The sequence below is a fragment of the Bos taurus genome, chromosome 22 (genome assembly GCF_002263795.3).
Source record: "Bos taurus isolate L1 Dominette 01449 registration number 42190680 breed Hereford chromosome 22, ARS-UCD2.0, whole genome shotgun sequence".
Classification (NCBI taxonomy): Eukaryota; Metazoa; Chordata; class Mammalia; order Artiodactyla; family Bovidae; genus Bos; species Bos taurus.
In genome coordinates this window covers 32987666-33013594 of record NC_037349.1, presented here as the reverse complement: position 1 = coordinate 33013594, position 25929 = coordinate 32987666, and the positions used below count along the sequence as shown (strand labels likewise).

Genomic DNA, 25929 nt, shown 5'->3' with positions numbered 1-25929 from the left:
CCCCAATCCCTCCCAGCATCAGAGTCTTTTCCAATGAGTCAACTCTTTGCATGAGGTGGCCAAAGTACTGGAGTTTCAGGTTCAGCATCATTCCTTCCAAAGAACATCCAGGGCTGATCTCCTTTAGAAAGGACTGGTTGGATCTCCTTGCAGTCCAAGGGACTCTCAAGAGTCTTCTCCAACACCACACTTATGTTTCAAAGATTAAACCAATAAATATATGTTTTAATTCCTAATTCAGTATTCATAAATAGTAGCAGATAAAGTTATTTGGGATCCCCAACCATTTTTAAGAGTATAAAGGGATCCTGAGACCAAATCATATGCTCATCACTTCTCTAGAACAGTGCTAGTCTATTATTCTATTATTATTCTATTATTATTCTATTATGGATGAGCAGTGTCAACACCACCTGGGAATTTTTTTTAAATTATTATTATTATTATTTACTTTACAATATTGTATTGGTTTTGCCATATATCAGCATGCATCCGCCACGGGTGTACACACGTTCCCCATCCTGAACCCCCCTCCCACCTCCCTCCCCATACCATCCCTCAGGGTTGTCCTAGTGCACCAGCCCCAAGCTTCCTGTATCCTACATCGAACCTGGGCTGGCAATTCGTTTCTTATATGATATTATACATGTTTTAATGCCATTCTCCCAAATCATCCCCCACCTCCCTCTCCCACAGATCCCAAAAGACTGTTCTATACATCTGTGTCTCTTTTGCTGTCTCGCATACAGGGTTGTCGTTACCATCTTTCTAAATTCCATATATATGCATTAGTATACTGTATTGGTGTTTTTCTTTCTGGCTTACTTCACTTTGTATAATAGGCTCCAGTTTCATCCACCTCATTAGAACTAATTCAAATGTATTCTTTTTAATGGCTGAGTAATACTCCATTGTGTATATGTACCACAGCTTTCTTATCCATTCATCTGCTGGTGGACATCTAGGTTGCTTCCAAGTCCTGGCTATTGTAAACAGTGCTGCGATGAACATTGGGGTACACGTGTCTCTTTCCCTTCTGGTTTCCTCAGTGTGTATGCCCAGCAGTGGGATTGCTGGGTCATATGGCAGTTCTATTTCCAGTTTTTTAAGGAATCTCCACACTGTTCTCCATAGTGGCTGTACTAGTTTGCATTCCCACCAACAGTGTAAGAGGGTTCCCTTTTCTCCACATCCTCTCCAGCATTTATTGCTTGTAAAAATTATAGAACGCTTCACGAATTTGCGTGTCATCCTTGTGCAGGGGCCATGCTAATCTTCTCTGTATCGTTCCAATTTTAGTATATGTGCTGCCGAAGCGAGCACTGGGAAACTGTTAAAAATGTAATTTCATAGACTTGACCACAGACCTACTAAATCAGAATCTCTGGGTATACATCCCAGAAATCTGCATTTTAACATCTTTTAGGTGATTCTGAAGCTCACTAAAGATAAGTTGTTCTACATCGAATTGTATTGATCACATATCTCATCAGTTAAAAAAAAGTTGGAGTACATACCCTCAATTTATGTATACTTGCATATTTATCTATAGATTAGCACTTCTGCACTATTTCATGAATATCAGATAGAAATGGAAACATGTACAAAACTAGAAATTAGAGAATGAGATGTTTTCTCCTCTGTATATTGCACCTCTGTGTGGAGACTGGTCCTTGCGGGTCCCCAGTTATAACTACATTGCTTCATAAATTAGATTTGTAAACAAAACTCCCTTTCCTCCTGTGATTGAGTCGTGATCAATTAAGAAGCAGTGCCTCTTTCTGACTCTAGTCTGTTTCAACCAGTGCACTTTTTCGCATCAAGCCTTTCCCAAAACACTCAAAGAAGACTTCTGTGTCACTGAGATTCTCTTTTATAAAAGTTGAGAAACAAAGCAAAGGGAAGCCAGACTACAAAGAGAATTTCTGAGCAAGCTGCTTTTCTGATGGTCTGCATTCCCTCTTTTTTTCCTGAGTTCATCTGATCTCTCCGTGAATGAAAGAAGAAACCAATGAATGAATCAGAAAGGAGTGTTTGCTCAAGTTCTGTTGTTTCACTGTAGTCTTTCATTCTTCATTTTATTCATGGATGGCTTTTTAGTCCTGAAGTTTCAAGATAAGTGACTTTGGACTCTAAATGATTGTTTGTGATGTTTCCATATTTATTTTGTAGAGAAAGCAAGAGAAAATCAAGAAGAAACATTTTGGTTTTTTTCTTGGTGTTGGAAGGAAAACCTTTTTTTAAAAAAAGAAACTATTGCAGGAAGACATTTTCACCTTCAAGTTCCTGGAAACTTAGCAGTAGAAGTGGAAGCATATGGTTAAACTATGTAAATATATTTCCCACATTAGCCTGATTGTAAGGATGAGCTGGAGCAGGTTTTCAACATGGATTTCTCAGCTCTACTCCATCTACTGAGTATAATCTCCAGGGAAAAAAACTGGGAATTTATTTATTTATTTATTTTGGGGGAATTTATTTTTTGACAAACATTTTAGATGACTTTTTATGATCAAGCAAATTTAGATACTGCGTGATTCAGTTAAGTTCAGTAGCTCAGTTGTGTCCGACTCTTTGTGACCCCATGAACTGCAGCACGCCAGGCCTCCTTGTCCATCACCAACTCCCGGAGTCTACCCAAACCCATGTCCATTGAGTCAGTGATGCCATCCAACCATCTCATCCTCTGTCATCCCCTTCTCCTCCTGCCCTCAATCTTTCCCAGCATCAGGGTCTTTTCAAATGAGTCAGCCCTTTGCATCAGATGGCCAAAGTATTGGAGTTTCATCTTCAACATCAGTCCTTCCAATGAACACCCAGGACTGATCTGCTTTAGGATGGACTGGTTGGATCTCCTTGCAGTCCAAGGGACTCTTAAGAGTCTTCTCCAACACCATAGTTCAAAAGCATCAATTCTTCAGTGTTCAGCTTTCTTTATAGTCCAGCTCTCACATCCATACATGACTACTGGAAAAACCATAGCCTTGACTAGATGGATCTTTGTTGACAAAGCAATGTCTCTGCTTTTTAATATGCTGTCTAGGTTGGTCATAACTTTCCTTCCAAGGAGTAAGTGTCTTTTAATTTCATGGCTGCAATCACCATCTGCAGTGATTTGGGAGCCCCCAAAAATAAAGTCAGCCACTGTTTCCACTATTTCCCCATCTATTTGCCATAATTAGAAAGAATGAAAACAGATTTAAGGATAATGAACCATGCTGCTGCTGCTGCCAAGTCGCTTCAGTCGTGTCCGACTCTGTGAGACCCCACAGACAGCAGCCCACCAGGCTCCCCCGTCCCTGGGATTCTCCAGGCAAGAATTCTGGAGTGGGTTGCCATTTCCTCCTCCAATGCATGAAAGTGAAAAGTGAAAGGGAAGTTGCTCAGTTGTGTCTGACTTGTAGCGACCCCATGGACTGCAGCCCACCATGCTCCTCTGTCTATGGGATTTTCCAGGCAAGAGTACTGGAGTGGGTAATGAATCATATCTAGTTATATATTGTAAATGGGCTTCCCAGGTGGCACTAGTGGCAAAGAACCTGCCTGCCAGTGCAACAAATGTAAGAGATATGGGTTCAGTCCCTAGGCCAGGAAGATCCCCTGGAGGACAGCATGGCAACCCACTCCAATATTCTTGCCTGGAGAATCCCATGGACATAGGAGCCTGGTGGGCTATAGTCCGTGGTGTCACAAAGAGTCAGACACAACTGACGATACCTGGTATTTTCATTCAGTGAGCAACATCCCCTGGGGACTTAGTGTAGAGGGATGAGATGGTGCCAGGAATCTCTGTTGACTCTTTCCTAAAACACGCAATGGTATTAGTGTGGCAGAATAGTTTAGAGATCCCTGTTTGGTATCTGACAAACCAGATTCCACGTATGATCTTATTTGCCATGTATTCATTTGTGAGCTTAACCTCTTTAAGTCTGTTTCCTGAAAATTAGAGCCAATAGTATCAACTACAGGGTTGATGGTAATGATTAAATATAACACCTCGCCTGCTAAAACTTTTAGGCTTTCACTAACTACCTTTGTGATCAAGAATCTAAACCTTGATAAGCCTCAGTTCCCTTCTCTGTACAATAGAGATGGTAAAAAGAACTAGCTGGGTCCTTGTCTAATAGTTGAGGGCCAGGATCCATTCTCTTCCTGCTTTGTAGAAGAACCCATATTCAAATTGAGTATCAAATTGCACAGCTAAAAATGTACCCCAGACTCCCATCACAGACAAGCATGGCCTTTGCAGTATAAGTTCTAGATCTTAGATAGTCCTTCTAGAGAACTTTCCTCCCTTCTACCATTTGCTGTCACAAAACAGATGTGAAGACTCTAGTGGTCATCTTGGATCATGCAATAATTCTGAAAATGGAAGTCACACGTGATGGATGAATTCCTAATTCCAAGCCCATGGCTGTTTACCTTTTAAGTTACCTTCCTTAGAAGAAATCAAACTTCTTTTTAAGCCCCCTGGTGGCTCAGAGGTTAAAGTGTCTGCCTCCAATGCGGGAGACCCTGGTTCGATCCCTGGATTGGGAAGATCCCCTGGAGAAGGAAATGGCAACCCACTCTAGTATTCTTGCCTGGAAAATCCATGGGCGGAGGAGCCTGTTAGGCCACAATTCATGGGGTCACAAAGAGTCGGACATGGCTGAGCGACTTCACTTTCACTTTCATTCTTGCACTAATACAACTTAATGCAATTTCTAATTGGTGCACGATCTCATAGGGGTTTTGGAAGGATAAAATTAGATAAATCACATGAAACAGCTATACAGGGCCTGGCACATGGATCATGCTATTAAAAGTGATAACATTTATTTAAACAAGGCCTAGATTTCCTAGGACTTGGCAAAGGTCATGCTGATTCTCCTTTGGACTGCGGACAATGTGAGTTTCTGTGGGGCTAAGTTACAGCCACAGTGGAAAACAAAGAAACACACCAGATGCTCTCTTAACTGACCTCTAACCCAAACACCAGGTGAATGGAGACTGTCCCTCCCTCTGTAAAAATATCCCAGTGGAGACCAGCAGTGCAGTGAGGCTTCTATTAGGTCACCTTCTAGCTCCCCTGAGTATTCGCTGTTCTCACCTGTTGAATTGTATACTTACCAAGAGTCAGTGTTTTCAAAACTTTTCATGCCTGTTATATTTGCTATTGAAATATGCGATTCAATTTTATATAAAATCCATAATTTAATATTTTGAAAAATTCCATTAGAGAGAAACATTACCCTTTTGTACATGGGAAAAATCATTTAGAAATTTGGAAGTATTTTGTGTTCTCCCTTAAATTCTCATTTTACTTGAAAGAAAACAAAACTGGCATCAAGCATGATGCTTAATAAATGTAGTTTATGCAAGAATGACTACTTGGAACCTCCAAATCTGGACTCTTATTTTGAGAAAAGTCCTCAGCTTTTCATTTCTAAGTTGGCAAATAATTGTACAATTAGTAGTTTTAAGTTGCGCCGAAATGTATATGAGGTTTATGTAGCAACTTGCCATTTATTGCTTTCACAGAATTTTCAGCTCACCAGCTGCCATTCTCAATCATTTTGGGTTAGGGGGGCCCACTTTCAGTTCCATCCAGAGTCCACACTGCTGCAGGCAGTGCCTGAGGACAGATATCTAAAGCAACTCAGGGTTGATTGTGAGGGTTCAGAGAGACACATGCTCCCTTGGCTCCCATGTGGACCAAAAAAGAAAGGAAACTGAGAAAGGAATTTACATCAAAGCAAGTGAGGAAACGCCAAACTTTCTTCACAGGCTTAAAGGGAAAAGTGATCTCCATGGACAGTGATTTAAGAGGCATCCTTTGAAGGGCTCCTGTTTGTTCTGCAGGGTTTTCCCACTTGCCTCTTGAAATAGAATGATAGTGAAACTTCTTTCCCTCAAGCAAGAGAGAAAAAAAAAGACAAACAGACCTTCTCAAATCAAATACCACTGTGTCTATGGTTTGTGTGAAGAATGCTTGAAGTTGTTATCCTTTGGGACCTGGAAAGGTAGCAAGGCTTACCTTCTTATCCACCATGATCAGCATTAAAGAGTATCAGTGCCAGTGCAAATAAATTATGAAACAACATAGTATCTTAAGGAAGATAGTTTTCAAGATGGTCTTCGTCAATTTCTTCCCTCTGTGTGTACGTGTGTGTACGTGTGCTGCTCTGCATGTCCAGACTTTAAGTGTAACTCCTTTCCCTTCACCCTGGGATTTCCTTAGTGTTTGCTGGACCAATAGAATGTGAGAATAGTCATGTTCTAAACTTATAACTCTAGCCTCTAAGGAGACTTGCAGTTTCCCCTGATATTGTGAAATTACCCCTGTTGGAATGATCCCTATCAAAACCCAGCTTCATTGCTGTGGGAAGTCCAAGCCATATGGAGAGGTCACGTGTAGGCTCTCCAGTCAGCAGTCTCAAAAGCATTCCCAGCCAACAGCAGCAGCAGCTGCCAGCTCTCCAAGTAAGCCATCTTTGATGCTGAGACTAGTGAATGCTTTAAATGTCTAAAGATCCCAACTGACTACAGCCTCAGGAGAGACACTAAGCAAGAGCCACACAGAAGAGCCTATTAACCCCCAAAATGGAAAGAGCATATTGCTGTTTTCAGCTATGAATGTCAAGACTGGGTTCATATGAATCCTGACTATGCCTGTATTATCTATTTAATATAGATAATATATTTACTATATATATTATATATAGAGAGAGAGAGAGACAGTTACTTAACCCTTCTCTATCTAGTTTCTTCATCTTTATGGTGTGGGTAACAATATTACCTGTCTCATTAAGTGGTCCTTAGGACCACATATGATTGTCCTGCATTTAAAGAATATAGCATATAGTAAGATACCATCAGCAACACTATTATCATCATCATCTTTACTGTTACCAACACTGCCACTACCATTGATATTGGTGTTTCTTACCAGTTTTTAGGAGGAAAATGAGAGACTTCTGATTTGGTCTTCAGGAAAAAGCCAATGAAAATCAAAAACAAAAATGAGCAGTTTGTTCACAGTTCTTGGAAAAATGCCTTTTACATAGTAAATACTTGGAATATATTAGCATTTATTATAATATCACTGTTTTTTTTTAATTGTCTGTGTTCCTGGGTAAACTATTTCAGTGCTCTACCAACTATTCACATTTTCAAGACATATTTAAGCCTTTTATTGTCTCTAAGGTAATGGTTCCTAGAAGTGACACAATTTAATTATTTAATATATGTCCATTAATTCACTCAACAAGTATGAAGTATCAGCACTATGACAGATATTTGGTACTGGAGATATGGCAAGAAAGGAAGACAGATATTCAATGTGTAATTATAAGAGCATAAGGGGAGTTTAAAAAACAGAGAAGCAAGACTTTGATGGTACGTTTTAGAGGACTCTAGTATGATCTGGGACTGGAATATATCAAGAAAATCCTTTCTGGCCAAGCTGAGACCAAAAGGAAAGATGAGTGGACCTATGACAGCAGGTCACAAACACAGTTGGATGGTTGGAAGCACAGAGTGTTGGTGTGCCCGACTAAAGCAGCAGCCAGAGTAAATATCTTTAGCTAGGAAAGAGCATGTTTCCTCCAGGAAATGAAAGCAGATGGAGTGTGACTGGATTCAGTCAAAAAAGCTTGAGAGGTGTCTGGAAAAGTAAGCAGGACTTTCTACACTCAGGTGAAGATTTTGACTTTTTCCTAAAGATATGTAGAATACAGTGAGGGTTTTGGATAAGGAAAGTGACAGAGAATGGTGGATTTGTTTGTTTAAATGGCTCTGACTGTTTATTATAGAAAGGGCGGGAAGGATACACATGTAGCCCAGGAAGAAGAGTATAATAGCTTGCACTGGGAGGTGGTGGTGTGGATGAAGAAAAATACTCTGGAATCACTTGCCATTGGATAATTATCCCCAGTTGGTAGCCAACTAATGGAATTTTCACCAAAGATCCACTTGGATCTGATGCTACTCCAGGGAGCATCGCCTATCAGAGACACTGATTACCAATCCCTTGCTTGGTAGTCAGTAGACTCTTCACTAACAGTGGCTTGGAGTTCAGTCCCTGGTATTATAAAAAAAAGTTGAGAGATTTTGGAGTCAGAATTTGAATCCTGACTCAGCAATATTTGACTGTCATATGACCTTGAAAAAAATCACTTCTCTGTGCCTCTGCTTCCTCTTCTGTGAAATAGACGTAGCCCTAAGTGTCTACCCGGAGAAGGCAATGGCACTCCACTCCAGTACTCTTGCCTGGAAAATCCCATGGACGGAGGATCCTGGTAGGCTGCAGTCCATGGGGTCGCTAAGAGTCAGACACGACTGAGCGACTTCACTTTGACTTTCCACTTTCACGCATTGGAGAAGGAAATGGCAACCCACTCCAGTGTTCTTGCCTGGAGAATCCCAGGGACAGGGGAGCCTGGTAGGCTGCCATCTATGGGGTCACACAGAGTCGGACACGACTGAAGTGACTTAGCATAGCATAAGTGTCTACCTCATGGGATTCCAGTTAGGATTAGAAGTATGAAAAGTATTTGTAATCACACCTGGAATGAAGAGAATCTTAAGTAATAAGTATTACTTTGTAATCATCCATTCTACACATATCTATCAAAGCAGGCACTGGGATGTCCCCATGTTCAAAGATATTTATACTCAGTAAGTATTGGGTTAGAAATCACAGAGAGAAATGGGTGCTGGGAGCTGAGTACAGTGCTGGAGCTGTGCAAAACATGAATATCAATTCAGAAAAGCACACTTGGCTAAGTGGGTATGAGAGGCTGTATCTCCCTAAAGCAGAGTCTATTATTTAAAAAAAAATAACAACAGCAACAACAAAAAGGCTAAGGGTATTCGTGACTGAAAACATGGTAATTGCAGAGCCCAAAATGTCACTGGAAGTTCAAGATGGCATGAAGACACAGTTTTCTTTCAAAAGCCAATTTAAAAAGAGGATTTTTTGAAAGTCTATTCTGGATCATAAAAATGCACCCCCTCCCCAAAGTTTTTTGGTGTTTTTTTTGTTTTTTTGGTTTTTTTTGAAAGAATACTATTTTAGTGGTGGTGGTGGTGATGGTTTAGTCGCTAAGTTGTGTCTGACTCTTGCAACCCCATGGACTGTAGCCCACCAGGCTCTTCCATCCATGGGATTCTCCAGGCAAGAATACTGGAGTGTGTTACCATTCCCTTCTCCAGGGGATCTTCCCAATCCAGGAATCGAACTCTGGTCTCCTGCATCACAGGCAGATTCTATACCAACTGAGCTACCAGGTGGCTCAGACAGTAAAGCATCTGCCTACAATGCTGGGGACTGGGTTCAATCCCTGGGTCAGGAAGATATCCTAGAAAAGGAAATGGCAACCCACTCCAGTATTCTTGCCTGGAAAATCCCATGGACGGAGGAGGCTGATAGGCTACAGTCCATGGGGTCGCAAAGAGTCAGACAAGACTGAGCAACTTCACTAATTTTAGTGGCCTCCATATAGAAGGTAGGAGAAGGCAATGGCACCCTCACTCCAGTAATTTTGCCTAGAAAATTCCATGGACGGAGGAGCCTGGTAGGCTGCAGTCCATGGGGTCGCTAGAGTTGGACACAACTGAGCGACTTCACTTTCACTTTTCACTTTCATACATTGGAGAAGGAAATGGCAACCCACTCCAGTGTTATTGCCTGGAGAATCCCAGGGACAGGAAGCCTGGTGGGCTGCCGTCTATGGGGTCGCACAGAGTCAGACACGACTAAAGCGACAGCAGCAGCAGCAGCATGTAGAAGGAAATATTTGAAGTAGAATGTGTTTCTAGTGGGTCATCTGTTAGGGTGATTAACTTTAAAATGGTCTTGAGGAAGAAGAATGGAACTGAAGGAATCAACCTGCCTGACTTCAGATTATACTACAAAGCTACAGTCATCAAAACAGTATGGTACTATCATAAAGACAGAAATATAGATCAGTGGAACTAAATAGAAGGCCCAGAGATAAATCCACGCACCAATAGACAGCTTATCTTTGGCAAAGGAGGCAAAAATATACAATGGAAAAAAGACAATCTCTTTAACAAGTGGTGCTAAGAAAACTGGCCAACCACCTGTAAAAGAATGAAACTAGAACACTTTCTAACACCACACACAAAAATAAACTCAAAATGGATTAAAGATCTAAATGTAAGACCAGAAACTATAAAACTCCTAGAGGAGAACATAGGCAGAACACTCTGACAAAAATCACAGCAAGATCCTCTATGACCCACCTCCCAGAGTAATGGAAATAAAAGCAAAAATAAACAAATGGGACCTAATTAACTGTAAAAGCTTTAGCACAATGAAGGAAACGATAAGCAAGGTGAAAAGACAGCCTTCAGAGTGGGAGAAAATAAAAGCAAATGAAGCAAGTGAAAGAATTAAACTCAAAAATATACAAACAGCTCATGTAGCTCAATACCAGAAAAATAAATGACCTAATTAAAAAAATGGGCCAAAGAGCTAAACAGACATTTCTCCAAAGAAGACATATAGATGGCTAACAAACACATGAAAAGATGCTCAACATCACTCATTATCAGAGAAATGCAAATCAAAACCACAATGAAGTACCATCTCACACAGGTCAGAATGGCTGCTATTAAAATGTCTACAAACAATAAATGCTGGAGAGGGTGCAGAGAAAAGGGAACCCTCTTACACTGTTGGTGGGAATGCAAACTAGTACAGCCACTATGGAAAACAGTGTGGAGATTCCTTAAAAAACTGAAAATAGAACTGCCATATGACCCAGCAATCCCACTGCTGGGCATACACACCGAGGAAATCAGAATTGAAAGAGACACATGTACCCCAGTGTTCAACTCAGCACTGTTTACAGTAGCCAGGACATGGAAGCAACCTAGATGTCCATTGGCAGATGAATGGATAAGAAAGCTGTGGTACATATACACAATAGAATATTACTCAGCTATTAAAAAGATTTGAATCAGTTCTAATGAGGTGGATGAAACGGGAGCCTATTATACAGAGTGAAGTAAGTCAGAAAGAAAAACACCAATACAGTATATTAACGCATATATATGGAATTTAGAAAGGTGGTAACGATGACCCTATATGTGAGACAGCAGAAGAGACCCACATATAAAGAACAGACTTTTGGACTCTGTGGGAGACGGTATGGGTGGGATGATTTGAGAGAATAGCATTGAAACATGTATATTACCATATGTAAAATAGATGACCAGTCCAAATTCGATGCATGAAACAGGACACTCAAAGCCAGTGCACTGGGACAACCCTGAGGGATGGGATGGGGAGGGAGGGGGGAGGGGGGTTCAAGATGGGGGACACATGTACACCCATGGCTGATTCACGTCAATGTATGGCAAAAACCACCACAATATTGTAAAGTAATTAGCCTCCAATTTAAATAAATAAAGTAATTTTTTTAATGGTCTTCAGGGACTTTCATGAGTACAGGAGATGTTCTTTAACATTTCCTTAGAACTGGAACCTTGAAAGCCTATCTCCAGCAAAGACATGTATTGGCTGGAGCCTAGAAGGTATTAAATTTTCTCTTTTGCAACATTTCCCCCTTTATCCTGGTAGAAGTCAAAATAGTCAACCTTGTGTGATTAAAATGGAATTGTAGAAATCATTAAAGAGATACCTTTTCTCCCACCTCTCATAAAGCAGCCTGGGTATAAAATATCTTTTGAGATCCATGCAGAATTTTCATGTATACTAAGGAACTTATTTGTCAGGGCAAAACTGAGAGGAATAATGATTATCTGGAGCAGTACTTTCTATGGAAACCCTTTATATGTTAATTTTTAAAGGTATTATTTATTGAAGCAATAATGAGTATTCGAGTCATTTTTAATATGTTTTGGCAATGATATGACTTGAGAACTAAGGTCTTACTTGGTAAAACTTCATTATTTTTATAGCTGGGGAAATAAATATATGAGTAAGGGAGGTGGTTCCCCCAATGTCTCACAGTTAGTTAATGGAAGTGAAAGGTAAGCAAATTTATATTTGTCAGATTCTTTTGGTTACAAGTGGCCAAAAACGCCATGAAAACTGGTTTTTTTTTAAGGAGGAGGAGGGATTTATTGGCTTACATACAAGTAAATTTCAGTGGTAAAACTTACCAGTTGGGGAAACAGACAAAAAGCAAATAAGCAGTACCAAGCTGAAGACTTGATCAAGGTCTCAAGTGATGTCATCACAGTTGATTTCTGTCCACCTCTTGGTTGTGCTTTCCAATATCTTGCCTTCCTTCCTTCCTGGACTCTTTGAGGTGGCCCAATAGCTGCAGGCTCACAATTTCTAGGTTTAAGTGCCAAGGGGGAAAATGGGTCTCTTCCTACAAGTCTTGGATTGGCTTGAATCAGGCTGATGAATTTTCCTTACCCTGTGTTGTATTCTAAGCCACTGCTTCTCAAACTTTCCATCATGAGGACCTTTTTATCATTTTTTTAAAACATCCAGTGTGTAATGGACCAATAATTTTGTAAAATACAATTAAATATGAATTAGCATAAAAATGAAAGGAAAAGAATTATATTTAAAAAATACATAAAATTCCTCTGTTAAAGTGATATAAAATTTTCTAAACAGTTATTCACACTTTTGGTACTTGTAGACCCATAGCCAGGGGTTGGCAAATGGCAATTCACAGACCGAATCTTGTCCCTCATGAGTTGCTAATACAGTTTTATTACAAGACAGCCATGACCATTTCTTTACATGTTGTCTAGGTTGCTTTCATGATACAAGCACAGAGTTGAGTAGTTGAACAGAAACTGTGCAGCCTGAAAGACCAAAATATTTACCATCTGGCCCTTTATAGGAAAAAAAATTGCCAATTCCTACTTCAAGCAATCCCTGTGACCAGAAGACTGTGAGTTTATGATTATCCAAGAAGTCACAGACCCATATCTAAGCACGTGGATGGGGAGTAGCAATGGGATGATTCTCCAAAAGGAACTTGTAACCCAGCTACCAAGAGAATGGGAAACTTATTCTTTTTATTGTAAGAAACTCACTCTTAGAACATGGCGTAAGGTAAACTCTTCTTATTCAAGAGAAGGGGAAGCTGAATTCCTTCAAATATCTAGTATAGAATTTGGATTTTGATTTTTCCTCTTAATATCCTGTTTTCTTGATACTCTTTAAAAATGAATACTGAAACCTCAAAATGTGCCTTAAATGAATTCCAGCTTGAAAAATTGTCATCTCAAATCCTTTGACTATTGAAAAGTAATAAAATATGCAAAGAAACGAATAAATAATTTTTAAATGTTATTATAATAAAGAAATTAATGAGCCCAACCATGATAAGATATAAAATAATTATAAAATACTTAAGGCTTGCCTAACTCTCATTTCCAGAAATGAAAATAGAAACTATTTGAAGAGTTTATTTATTTAGGAAATATTTAATAAATATATACCATGAATATCTAAACACTGAGCTAGATACTGATTCTTTCAAGAGACTTGAAAGGAGAGAGGAGCAAACTGTAGTCAGTGGGTAATTAAATAAAATCACTGCAGGTTATAATTAGGCTATCGTTTAACTCCAGCAAAAGGGAGAAAAAATAGAGATTAATAATGGAGGATGTCCTTTAGCAAAAGGCCTCTACGACAAAGTGGCGTTGAGACAAAGTTCCACAAGAAGGACCGTGGATGGTTAGCCGAGAGAAACGTAGACTATAAATATTCCCAGCAGAAGAAAAAGCAGGCGCCAAGTCCCCGAGGCAGGAAAATCTTGATCTGTTCTAGGAAATAAAGCCAACGTGGTTGGAGAGAAGAAGCAAGAAGAAAAATAGTCCAAAAACATTTGGAAAGTTAGAAGCAGAATCATTCAGGTGAGGCCTTAGGACACACGAATTCTTTCCTGAGTCCATAAACTGGAAAAGCATCGAAGGGTTTTAACCAAATGGACAATATGGTTTGATTTGCTTTTACAAATACTGCCTTTACTACTGTCTACTGAATGAATAATAGTGATGATAATAATGATTGATTCATTAAGGGCAACACCTTTTAATTTAGAAGCATTAAGTTACTTAAACTTCACAACTAACCTATTATTAACTCCATTTTACAGATAAGTATTATGATTACACTTTTTAGTGTCTGCTAGGAAAAATAAATATAGGTCTTCCTTGCTTAGAACACACAGAAACAAAGACTGTCATCAAACACAAAATAGTTGTTAATGGAACCTTACGTCAAATGTCTTAATTTGTGATTATTAGTCTTAATTATTTCACACAGTTGGTGGATTACTAAACATTGAGTAATTGAATAAAAACAGAATGTATTTATTCCTGGGAACACAGATGAATATAGACAAACTGGTAGTCATAGGCAAGTAGATACAATCCCAAACACTACCGATATAGCAGATTATGAGAAATTCTGTTTCTTCAGAGAGTCCCAGCCCCAAGCTCTTTTTTCTGTACATTTCTTCCTCCCTAACTCGTCCACACATGTTCTCATCTGCTACCTTCAATCTACTGAGTCAAACAGCTTCTTCTTGATGCTCTTAGAAATAATAACATGCAAAAAAGGATAGTTGCCAAAACTTGTCTTGACCACATTCAAAGACTCAAAACCAACCCTGAAAATTATTCTAAGGCCCCAAAGAATTGAAGATACATATTCAAATCAACTTCTTTACATAAGTGCTCTGAGTAGCATTATTCATAACAGCCAGAAGGACTTCCTTGGTGGCTGACAGTAAAGCGTCTGCCTACAGTGCAGGAGACCCGGGTTCGACCCCTGGGTTGGGAAGATCCTCTGGAGAAGGAAATGGCAACCCACTCCAGTAGTCTTGCCTGGAAAATCCCATGGACGAAGGAGCCTGGTGGGCTACAGTCCACGGGGTCGCAAAGAGTTGGACACAACTGAGCGAATTCACTTCACTTCACTTGGGACATAATGCAAATGTCCCTCAATAGATGAATAGATAAACAAAATGTGATACAGACACAAGGGAAAAAATATTATTCAGCCATAAAAAGAGGTAAGATACTGTATATACTACAACATAGATGAATTTTGAAAGCATGGATGAACTTGAAAAATTTTTTTGAAAGAGCCATATGTAAAAGGCCACATAATGTATAATTCTGTTTATGTAAGTATCCAGGATAGGCAAGTCCTAAGTGCAGGTGAAGCCAATGGTTGTCAGGGGCTGTGATGAGAGGGACATGGGGAATGATGTTTAATGGGTACACAGTTTCCTTCGGGGATCATGAAAATATTCTTGAACTAGATAGTGGTGAGAGTTGTGCATTTTGAATGCACTAAAATCCACTGAATCGAATACTTGAAAATGGCTAAAGTGGTGCGTTTTAGTGATGTGAGTTGTACCTTAATAATTAAAAAAAAAAAATCATTACAAGAATCATTCCTGCTAGGGAGGCATTTCAGGCAAAAAGCTATTATGTGTGCATTTCCCCAGAAAGAGGCATCGTTTTCTGATAATACATATTTTGGAAAGGAAGCCAGTGAAACAGCACTGATGGATTTGTTTTTGGATTTGAACTAAGTGCTCAATGCAGAAAGAATGATGAAGTAAATAGTTGATGATGCTGTCCACCACCATGATGGCTATGGTCATCATCATTGTACCATCATTATATAATCTGGATAACTTGATAATCACAGAAAAAATTAATCCAGTGCACAGAAAACTGAATCTTAGTGCATACTTTCTGACTGCTTTCTTTTTGATGGTTCTATTTTTAAAGCATAAATTTGTGGTGAAGGGACAAGGAAAAGACGAATGATCACATTTTAGTCTCATTTACGTACAACCAAATAAAAAGCAAATGATAAGTCCAGCCATGGAGTTTCTCCATCGTCCTTGTCTGCTATAGGCATTTTTCTGAAAAGATCTTTCTTATGATCTTTACAAACATAAAGATCTTATGAACAGCCAAGCTTCCCTCGCCCAGTTCACTAGGTTGACCAAAAAAGAAACTGCCTGCCAGGCCTTTGTTCTGAAAACTAGCAGGGCTCCCCCGTGGCCACCCTAAGCTGAGTTGCTCTAAACACAAACTGTCCACAGAGCAGGCAGTTTTGTGTTTGTCTGCTTCTGTCCTGGGGAGGACCTCCCTGAACTCAGATTGTGTTCCTGAACACCTTAACTAGGATCGTAACCAGGATCCAGGCATGACAGACACACTGTCCTGCAGTGTCTGCCATTGAGAGTTTCGGCTGACTTGATTAGTTTCACCTGGTACACACGAGCACAGTCACAAGAGGCCTGCCACTGTCCCCTGTCATGTCACCATATATCAGTGTCCTCACTCTGACTCAGTCTCTTTCAAAGGAAGAGTGAATCCTCTACCATGTCTGAATGGTGGTTACCAATCCTTTTCTTATCCCTTTACTAAAAATTTGCCATCTAACCTCAACATTTTGGCTCATGAGCTTTATATTTTCCCCCAACTTTATCAACCAAAATATCAATGGCCAGTAAAAATCTATCCAAAGGTATTATTAGCAAGGTTGAGAGATAATGCTTGCAACTTTGTGCTATGGTGCACAGGTGTACTGCAATCCCTTAAAGGATCAAAATATGATGGAAAAATAAAAATTGCTCCTGCTAAAAATGGGGCTATTTACTCAAAACTAAAAATTGCGAGAAAAGGCTGTCAGATGGCGTAATGGATGGATTGTGTGGAATGCTAAGAACAGAGTGCATTTTGCTGCATGTGTTAGAAGGTAAGAAGTGTGACATTCTGAGAAGCAGGTACTTAAGGTCTGAGTATGTTTCCTGAAACATGGGAGAGCCACCTCCTCTGGATATGAGAGCAGAGTCAAGGCAGCAAATGGCTGTACCCAAACTGTGACATGAAGAAGGAAATGGCAACCCACTCCAGTATTCTTGCCTGGAGAATTCCATGGACAGAGGAGCCTAGCATGCTGCAGCCCATGGGGTTGCAGAGTTGGACATGACTGAGCGACTAACACTAAACTATGAGGAGGCTTGGGAGGATACCCAAGTACAAAATGAGATAACTGCAGAGACAGAGTCAGTCTAATCCTTTCAGGTTTCCACCCAAATTCCTAGTGTTTAGAAAACATAGAAAGTTAAGAACCTCTGTCAGGGAGATAGTTATACATGATACAAGCTATATTCTTCTGACTTCTGCTTTTTATCTTTTAACAAGTTTTCTCACCTTTCCTGACATAACAAACCCGTCATCTTATAATCACACTAACAACCTTATAATATAATCTTATAATCACATTTTTCAAGTTCAAGAGCCATATTTTAAATTCATCTCCATGATCTTATATTATTTTTATGCTTCTGCATAACAAATTACAAATCTAGCAACTTAACAAGTGTTTGTTAACCCATAGTTTCTGTATGTCTGGAGTTCGTAGCTACATCTTCTGCTCAGTGTCTTACCAGGCTCAATTGAAGTGCCAACTGGGCTGTGAGGTGCCTGGCTTCAGAGGGTTATTATAACTAGTTTATGTCCTTTCTGGACTCCAGTGGAAAACCCACATTGTATGTAACTTTGATTCCCCATCAAGCCAGGATAAAATCTAATGCCATTGTCATGTCTTATAAGATCCTTAATGATCTGTTCCCACCTCCTTGCTTCATGCTTCCTCTCATGTTCAGACATTTATAAAGATGATCCCTCTGCCTCCAGTGCTCCATCCTTTCCTCCTTTGCATCACTGTTTCCTAACAGACATCTTCCTTGATCACCCTCCAAGGCTGAGTCTGGTGGCCTTCACCTGTGCTTATTCTGCTGTAGAACTTATTACACTAAACTGCAATTGCCCCTCAACCTGACTATCTCCCATTAGACTTGGAGGAACTCAAAGGAAGAAAGCAGACAGTGCCTTGGACATCCCTGTATCCCCAGTGCTTTGCGCTATTCCTGGTGGAGGAGGCTTTCAGGTGATAAAGTGATTGCTTACACACACACACACACACACACACACACACACACACAGTCCTTTTTGATAGTTTTCCTCTGCTCAAAAAGTCAAGGATTTTGAAGTGAAAGCAGTTTAATCCTCTGTCTCCTGGAAAGTAGCTTCCTTGTTAACCCAGAGAATCACCCATGGTTGATCACATGCACCATTGCATGTCCCACTTTTGTGTCTCAGGGCATCTGTGTAATACTACCATGTGATACTACCAGATTTTATGCTGTGTCTAAAGTTCAGAGTTCACTCTTTTCTTGGGATAAAGAAATGAAAACTCAAAAAGTTGAGTAAGTCAAACAAGGTGACATAGTTAATTACCAACAGAATGTAGACTTACGCTGGGGAATTTTGACACCCAATTCAATGTTCTTTCCACTGTATCATTTTACATAGTAAAGAGAAAATATGAATAAAACAAAAATAAAAATGCAGGAAAGTGACAGATTTATCGAGCTCTACGAAAGAGTAAAGGGGAAGAATCGACAAGGTACTATTCTTCTTTGGCTATCAGGTAAATAGAAATTTGCTCCCTGATGTAAATGAGCTCATTGCAATCCTTAGGATTTTACACCTTTTGATTTTAGTGTGTTCTTGCTTATTCCAAAGAACAAGAAAAAGGTCAGGTATCTATCGTATTGATTTTCCAGAGCGTATATTAAGAAGACTCAATTGCAAATGCATCTCTCCACTGTGCCATTTCCTTGCCCCTGAAAGGGGAAAAAACTCATTAGATTTTTTGCAATCGTATTTCACTTGCTTTCCACATTCAAGATTGCACCCATTGCTGTTTCTTAAATAAGCATGTAGTATAAATATCTGGGTAGCAATAAATATGGAAATAAGGCTCAGCCTCTTGCTATAATAAATTTAAACATGAAGTAATAGTATGGAAACAAATGTGAAAATAATACTATTAGAAAATGCAGTTGTCATAAATGTTATTAACATAATTATCTTCATAGTTTTGCAAGGTTTCTAATCATATATTTCTACCAACAGTCAAGTTGAAATTACTTATTTCTTCTAGAAGTTGATTAAAAATATGCTAGAAAAGGAACCCATTTTCCTTATATCAAAACAATAAAATTAAAATAATGGAACAGAGGCAAGAGTGTGGGATCTGGGCAAATATCATGAGTTTTTATCCTATAAAGTGATTCTAAGAACTCTCTTAATTACTCTAAGAAAATAGATATTAAGAATTATATTATAAAAAATCATTATTTCAAAATTTTTCAGGAATATTAGTATTTAAATATGGATTAATATTCCCTAGATTCATAATTTTTTTACTTTTTCATGGTAGTATTAGTTACCATAGATAAACTTAATTTACTAAAATAATTTATCTAGCTTTACTATAACTCTCAATATACTTAACTATTCAAATTAAAACCAAATATGTGCCAGGAATGGTTCTGGGTAATATAAGCAATGATAGTAACCATCATCATCATTAACAACATACATTGTGCTTATATGGGACTTAATGCAGGAAACTTGAGACTCGGATTCTATCCCTGGGTTGGAAAGAGCCTCTGTAGGAGGAAATGGCAGCCTACTCCAGTATTGTTGCCAGGAGAATCCCATGGACAGAGAAGACTGGTGGGCTACTGTCCATGGGATCGCAAAAAGTCAGACATGACTGAGTGTCTAAGCACAATGCATGATTGCACTGATATATGGCAGGACTTCTTCTAAACTCCTGTATCAACTGTTTAACATTTAATCACTCACACAACTCTCTGAGGTAGGAACACTATGATTATCCCTATTAGATGAAAGAGGATACCAAGGTTTTCAGAAGTCATATAACTTAAAGCAGGTTATGTAAATCTAGGTTTCCCTGACTCCACAGTTAAAGTTTCAACCATTTCACGTGCTGCCACAGAGCTTGTGACCTATTGATTTGTTTACAAAGTTCACTCTATTTCTTTCATCATGTAGCAGACATAGATATATCTCCCACAGTATAGAAATGAAGGACTTTCAAAAAAAAAAAAAAAAACCTCCTTAAAAAAACATCTGTCATTGAAATAATGCTATTTGCAGCAACATGGACAGACCTAGAGATCATCAGACTAAGTAAAGCGAGCCAGGCAGAGAAAGACAAATACCATATGGTATCGCTTATACGTAGAATCTAAACTATGACACAAATAGATGTATCTATGAAACAGGCTCACAGACAGAGAATAAATAGGCTCGTGATTGCCAAGAGGGAGGGAGGCAGGGGAGGGATGGGCTGGGACTTTCAAATTAGCAGATGCAAATTATCCGTATAGAGAATGGATAAACAGCAAGATCCTACTCTATAGCATAAGGAACCATACTCATTATCCTCTGAAAAACCATAATGGAAAATTATATATATATATATATATATATATATATATATATAACTGAAGCACTTTGCTGTACAGCAGGAATTAAGACAGCATTGTTAATCAACCATATTTCAATAAATAAAATTAATTTTTTAACAAATCATTCATTAACTTTTAAAAGTAAAGACTATTTTATCAGGATTAAGCACAATGAGCAACTACCTTAAGAAAATACACTTTTAAAAAATTAGTAGGATCATTAGCTCTCTATAATTTTCTTTACCCACCATCAGAAGTCCAGATACACTCCTACAGTCGTTGTATCTATTTAATGACTGAAAGCCTTGCAATGGCCTGGGAGGCATTAGGACAGGAAGGGTCAGCTGATACTTTTTAATCCATTCTGTGTGTCAGTTACAATTCTTAATTCATGTTATCTCACTTAATCAGCACAGCATCAGTATTAAATAGTTAAGTATTAAGTAGGTTCTTGCCTTCAATTTTATGAGAAAGATGGAATTAAAAGTGCTTAAAAACTTGTGCAAGATTATACAACTTGTGAGTGGCTAAAATGGGATTTAAAGCAAATTTAAAATAAATAATTATTTTATCTGATATCAGAGCAAATGATCTTGACTGTGTTGTTATTGATATGTTATAAAATTAGATCTTGAAAAATTTCTCTTGAGGAAAAAAATTAACTTTTTAAGAACTTTGTTAATCTTGATTTTTGTACATTTTCAAAACACATAGGCTCCCTTGTGCAATTTCAACAACTGTGTGAAGTGAGTGCTATACCCACTTTACAGATGGGAATCTGAGATTTAATGACATAACATGATCAGCTGAAGTTGTCACCTACATCGGTATTAGATATTGGACTAGAATTCAGGTCTTCTTAGGACTTCAGTCCACTTTACATGAGTTCACAAGTGCCTCCAGAGTGGCGAGCATAAGACATGAAAAGGATGTGGAGCTCAGAGCAGAAGTGGCAGGGTGCTGCTGGTGACAGTAGATGGATGTACGCCATGTGATGGCTGGTAGATGCTGGGCTGATTGAACGTCAGGTATAGTAGGCCAGTGCTATCCAATAGAAGTGTCTATAGTGATGCGAATATTCTATTCCACACTGCCCAGTGCCACTTATTGAAGAGACTTGTCTTTTCTCCATTGTATATTCTTGCCTCCTTTGTCATAGTCATATATAGCCCTTAAGCCCTTGAAATGTGCCTAGTGAAGTTGAGAGGTTAAATTTTAATTGCATTTAATTGTAATTAATGTACATGTAAACAGTCACACATGGCCAGTGGATACTGTATTTGACTGTATTGGCATAGGACATTTTTAGCATTAACTTCGGGAGTCAGCTTGTGGCTCAGCTTGTAAAAAATCCACCTGTAATGCAGGAGACCCGGGTTTGATCCTAGGTTGGGAAGATCACCTGAAGAAGGGGAAGGCTACCCATTCCAGTATTCTGGCCTAGAGAATTCCATGGGCTGTGTAGTCCGTGGGGTCACAGAGAGTCGGACACGACTGAGCAACTTTCATTTTCAGAAGACAGACCTGTCTTTCCTGCTGACACACGTCTATTTCATAAAGACCAGTACAGCCAAATAAGTCCTCCCCTAAACTGTGAGCTCTAAACAACTTTACTTGCCTATTTCCAGTTGCCTCCAAAAGCACTAACTCTGTTTAATTAAACAGAGTTTAATTAAAAATTCTGTGAAGGAAGCAGGACAGTTATTATTCCCATTTTACAGACCAGGAAAATAGACCTCAGGTCATCAAAGTAACTTACCCACTGAGACATAAGCTAATGGTTTTAACCATCATGCTTGTTTATTTTTTCCCCATTTCCTTTTAATCACACTATGCATCTGTACTTTTATATTTAGAAGTACAATTAGAAAGATCAGAATGGCCTCTGAGCTAAAAGCCCTCCTATATAGGCCTGGAAAAATTATTTGTAGATGTGTCCTTAAGTTGCCTTTTTCTTTGTATTCTTCCACTTCTGAAACTGTGACTTGATGTTAATTTCAAGTGGTCCTTCTTTCCCTTGTTTGCATTCTTTCTTTCCATCTCACCTTTATCCCATTAACATAGCTTTCCTTGGTAGAAGCTTCTTCAGTTGGAAGAAACAGATTTCATTTGATTTAAACAAAAAGTTTATTTTGCTGTGAAATAAGAGGCCAAGGCTATGATTATCTTCAGACATCACTCCCTCTCTCTCTCTATCCTTCTCCTGTTGCTTCTCCGTTGGCCTTAGTCTCAAACAAGCTGTGCACCAGTAGTAATAAAAATGCTACCAGTAGTCCCAGTTTTGTCTCTTACCTAATCACCACCAAGCAATGAAAGGAGAGTTCTTTTTCCCAATAGAATTAACAGAACTCCTGGAATGAATGTCATTCATTGACTCAGGTTGCAACCCATCCCCAAACCAATCATTGTGGCCAAAGAGATTGTTCTAGTCTTTAATGTTGCATCATAACCCCACAACTTACTGTCTTAAAACAATAATTTTTTTATTACATCCTATGATTTTATTTGTCAGTAATCTGAATGTGTCAGCAGGTTGATTCTTCAGTTATGACATTGACAGAGGTTACTGCATGGTATTTAGCTGGTGACTAGACTGGACAGATCTGGTCCAAAATGGCTCATTTACCTTGGCTTAAAGTGGGTGGATGGAAGGATGGGTTCATCTGGGATTATCAACATAGTGTCTATGCCCTTTTCCAAAATGGTAGTTTCAGGATAGCTGAACTTCTAACAAGATGATCCAGGACTCCCAGAGAGAGGATTCCAAGAACAGATAGAAGCTACAAGGGTTTTCAGGACCCACCATAAGAAATCCCAGAATGCCGTTTCTGCTGCATTTGTTTGGTCAGGCAAGTTACTAGGGCCATCTAGGTTCAGCAGAAAGGCAACAATACTTTAATTCTCAAAGAGTGAAAGTGCTTGGTCATGTCCGACTCTTTGCGACCCCGTGGGCTATACAGTCTATGGAATTCTCCAGGCCAGAATACTGGGGTGGGTAGCTGTTCTCTTCTCCAGGGGATCTTCCCTACCCAAGGATCAAACCTAGGTCTCCCACATTGCAGCCGATTCTTTACCAGCTAAGCCACCAGGGAAACCCCAATTGATCTCAAAGAGAGGAGTAGCTATTTTTCTAATTTTCTGCAACAGTCTAACCTGCAGAGAGATACAGTGATATGATTGGACAAACCTGGTCATGTGCCATCTCTATTTCCATAGCGTGGGATCAGATTTACCTAAAACATCAGACTAACATTGTAAGGAGAGTAGTTCCACAGAGGAAAATTAGTATCTTGTTGCCAGTAGACAAAGAAACAGATGCTAGGTGTGTGAAAACAACAGCTATGTTACAAATTGACGCTGGTATCACCAAACCTGTGCTTCCAACAGGCATTCTGGAATTTTAAAAATGCATAAGAAGTTAGGACTCAGCCTGAGTTTGTACCCTAACTTGTGCCATCCACAAGTTGGGCTGTTTACTTAAAATCTGAACCTTACCTTCCTATAAAATGTGGATAATAATAGCTTTTCCAGAATTGCTGCAAGCAGTAGCTGAAATACTCTATAAAGTACTTAAGATTTGCTCAGCAAATGTTATCCCCCTCACTTGCTTTCCCAATGAAACCTCTTCAGCCGTAGATGTGAGCTTCTTATGAAATTAGCCCTCCCTTTGAGAGTGGCATAGGAGATAGTAGCCTAGGGAGTCTCAATGCTTGGTAGAAACCAAGCATTGTTTACAGGCTACATCAGCCATTACTTCCCAAAATCCAATTCACATTGTTCAGTTTGATCAATAAACGCAGATGCAGGTTGGTCTCTGTTCACTGGAGAGAGAGATTCTATGCATCTTTGCAGTGACATACTATTTCCTATTTCATCTTCAAAATTCATTTCTCTCAGAATCCTGAGCATCCAAGGCCATCGGTCTCTTAAGGAATATTGGAGGTCACTCAACCCATCGTAATAATGAAATTTTAGGGCTGAATTTAGCTTTTCTTTTTTATTGGTCATCACTAATAAAACTTGATTGATTACTATTTTTTTCCTGGACATTCAGGTACTGGAAGCTGTCTTCCAAATTCAGCCATTAGATAAATGCATCTTAAAGTACCAGACCGATGGCTTCTCAGCCTGGCACTTTTCATCATGGAGCCAGGGCTGAAAGGGAGCTGTCCTTCAAGAAATGTTAGCCTTGGTTGATACATATTTTAATGTGAATGCCAGCTGAAAAACTTATGCTAGTAATGTTGCAGCTCTTCCATAGCTTACAGTTTCATTTATTCATCTCTCATTAATGTGTCTGGTTCTTGAATGCCATCTAAATAAAAGTGGTCTTGGATTGAAAGCGATCAGGATAGTGTAAGACATCTAAGGATAGCATTAGCTCTTTCTCCCTCCTGCTTCTTGAAGAAGCAATAAAAGAGATTATTTCATTCTGGTCAGTATGCAGGGGTCATACCCCTGGTGGTAAATGAGATCGTTTTAGGTAATAATAGGATACTAAATAATAATGAATGCAGAGTAATTAATACTTTTTTTTCAGTTTCTTTCTGTCAGTCTGATGTCTTGAAGAACTCAATCAGGTACTACTATTGTGTCTTTAATACCTCTCTAAAATCTGCTCATTATCAATTTTCTTTTTTTAAAACAGACCAAAGACATCAGTTTAGGAGGGCAGCAGTATCTAACTAGATATAGTAACCTTGTTTGGGTGAGGGTTATGTTTATATTTTTGATATGAGAACAATGCTACTAGTCTACCACATACAGCAAGGAAATAAAGGTCCCTTTTCATATAAATTCACTTCAGTAAAAGAAACATTTCCTAAAAGTGGTAACCTACGGCTTAAAACTCAGATAGAGAGCTCTCTATTTGGGTCATGGCCTCCTGCTGTTTCTTTTGTCCTGAATTCTTGTCTATAAACCAAGGATCTCTAGTTGGGTTTGCAGCCTGGTTACAGGGAAAGATGCCGAGGCCTGTGGTCACATGACCTCCAATTGGAGGCGTGATAGAGATGCTGAGCAGATATCCTACAGGCTACCCCTGATGGAGATCTGAACTGAAGGAAGTACTCGGTGAGGACAGACCACTTGCTTCTGCCAAATGAATGAATTCATCCCCAGTTCCATCTACTAAAATACACTTTCCAAATGTGGAACCGTGGCCCTGGAGAAGAAATTCATCTGACAGAGAAACAGTACCACTCAAGATCAAAGAAAACTTGCTCCAGATCAAAAACAATTCTTTCCATCATTCTCTTGGAATCTTTGATTTGCCACAGCATTAGCATTTTATAAAGCTGATTTAATTAAGAAGACCTTGATCAAATTCCTCAGTACCTAGAACACACCCAGCTTCTCACCTTCTTGGCTTCCTCACAAACACACACATATATTTTGCTCCAGAAATTCTGAATCACCAATAGTTCCCGAAGTACAGCTTTCTAGACAACAATTCTGGGTTGTGCACAGCTTTACCTCCACTGAAAGTATCCATCTCTACTTTGTTTACATTGCAAATTACTATTCATCCTTCCACATTTACATCAGGCAGCACTTTCCCAAGCCTTCCATTGGCTCTGGAGAAGGTTGCTTCAGCTAATTC

The 25929-nt window shown here is 39.1% G+C and overlaps 1 protein-coding gene and 1 non-coding gene across 2 annotated transcripts in view; one reads left to right on the top strand and one right to left on the bottom strand.

Moving 5' to 3' along the window:
• TAFA1 (TAFA chemokine like family member 1) overlaps window positions 1-25929 on the top strand; it is a 508893-nt gene that overhangs the window by 460583 nt on the left and 22381 nt on the right.
• On the bottom strand, window positions 1217-1323 carry LOC112443532 (U6 spliceosomal RNA). The gene has a single exon (XR_003031944.1). It is a non-coding gene; the product is annotated as a U6 spliceosomal RNA (small nuclear RNA).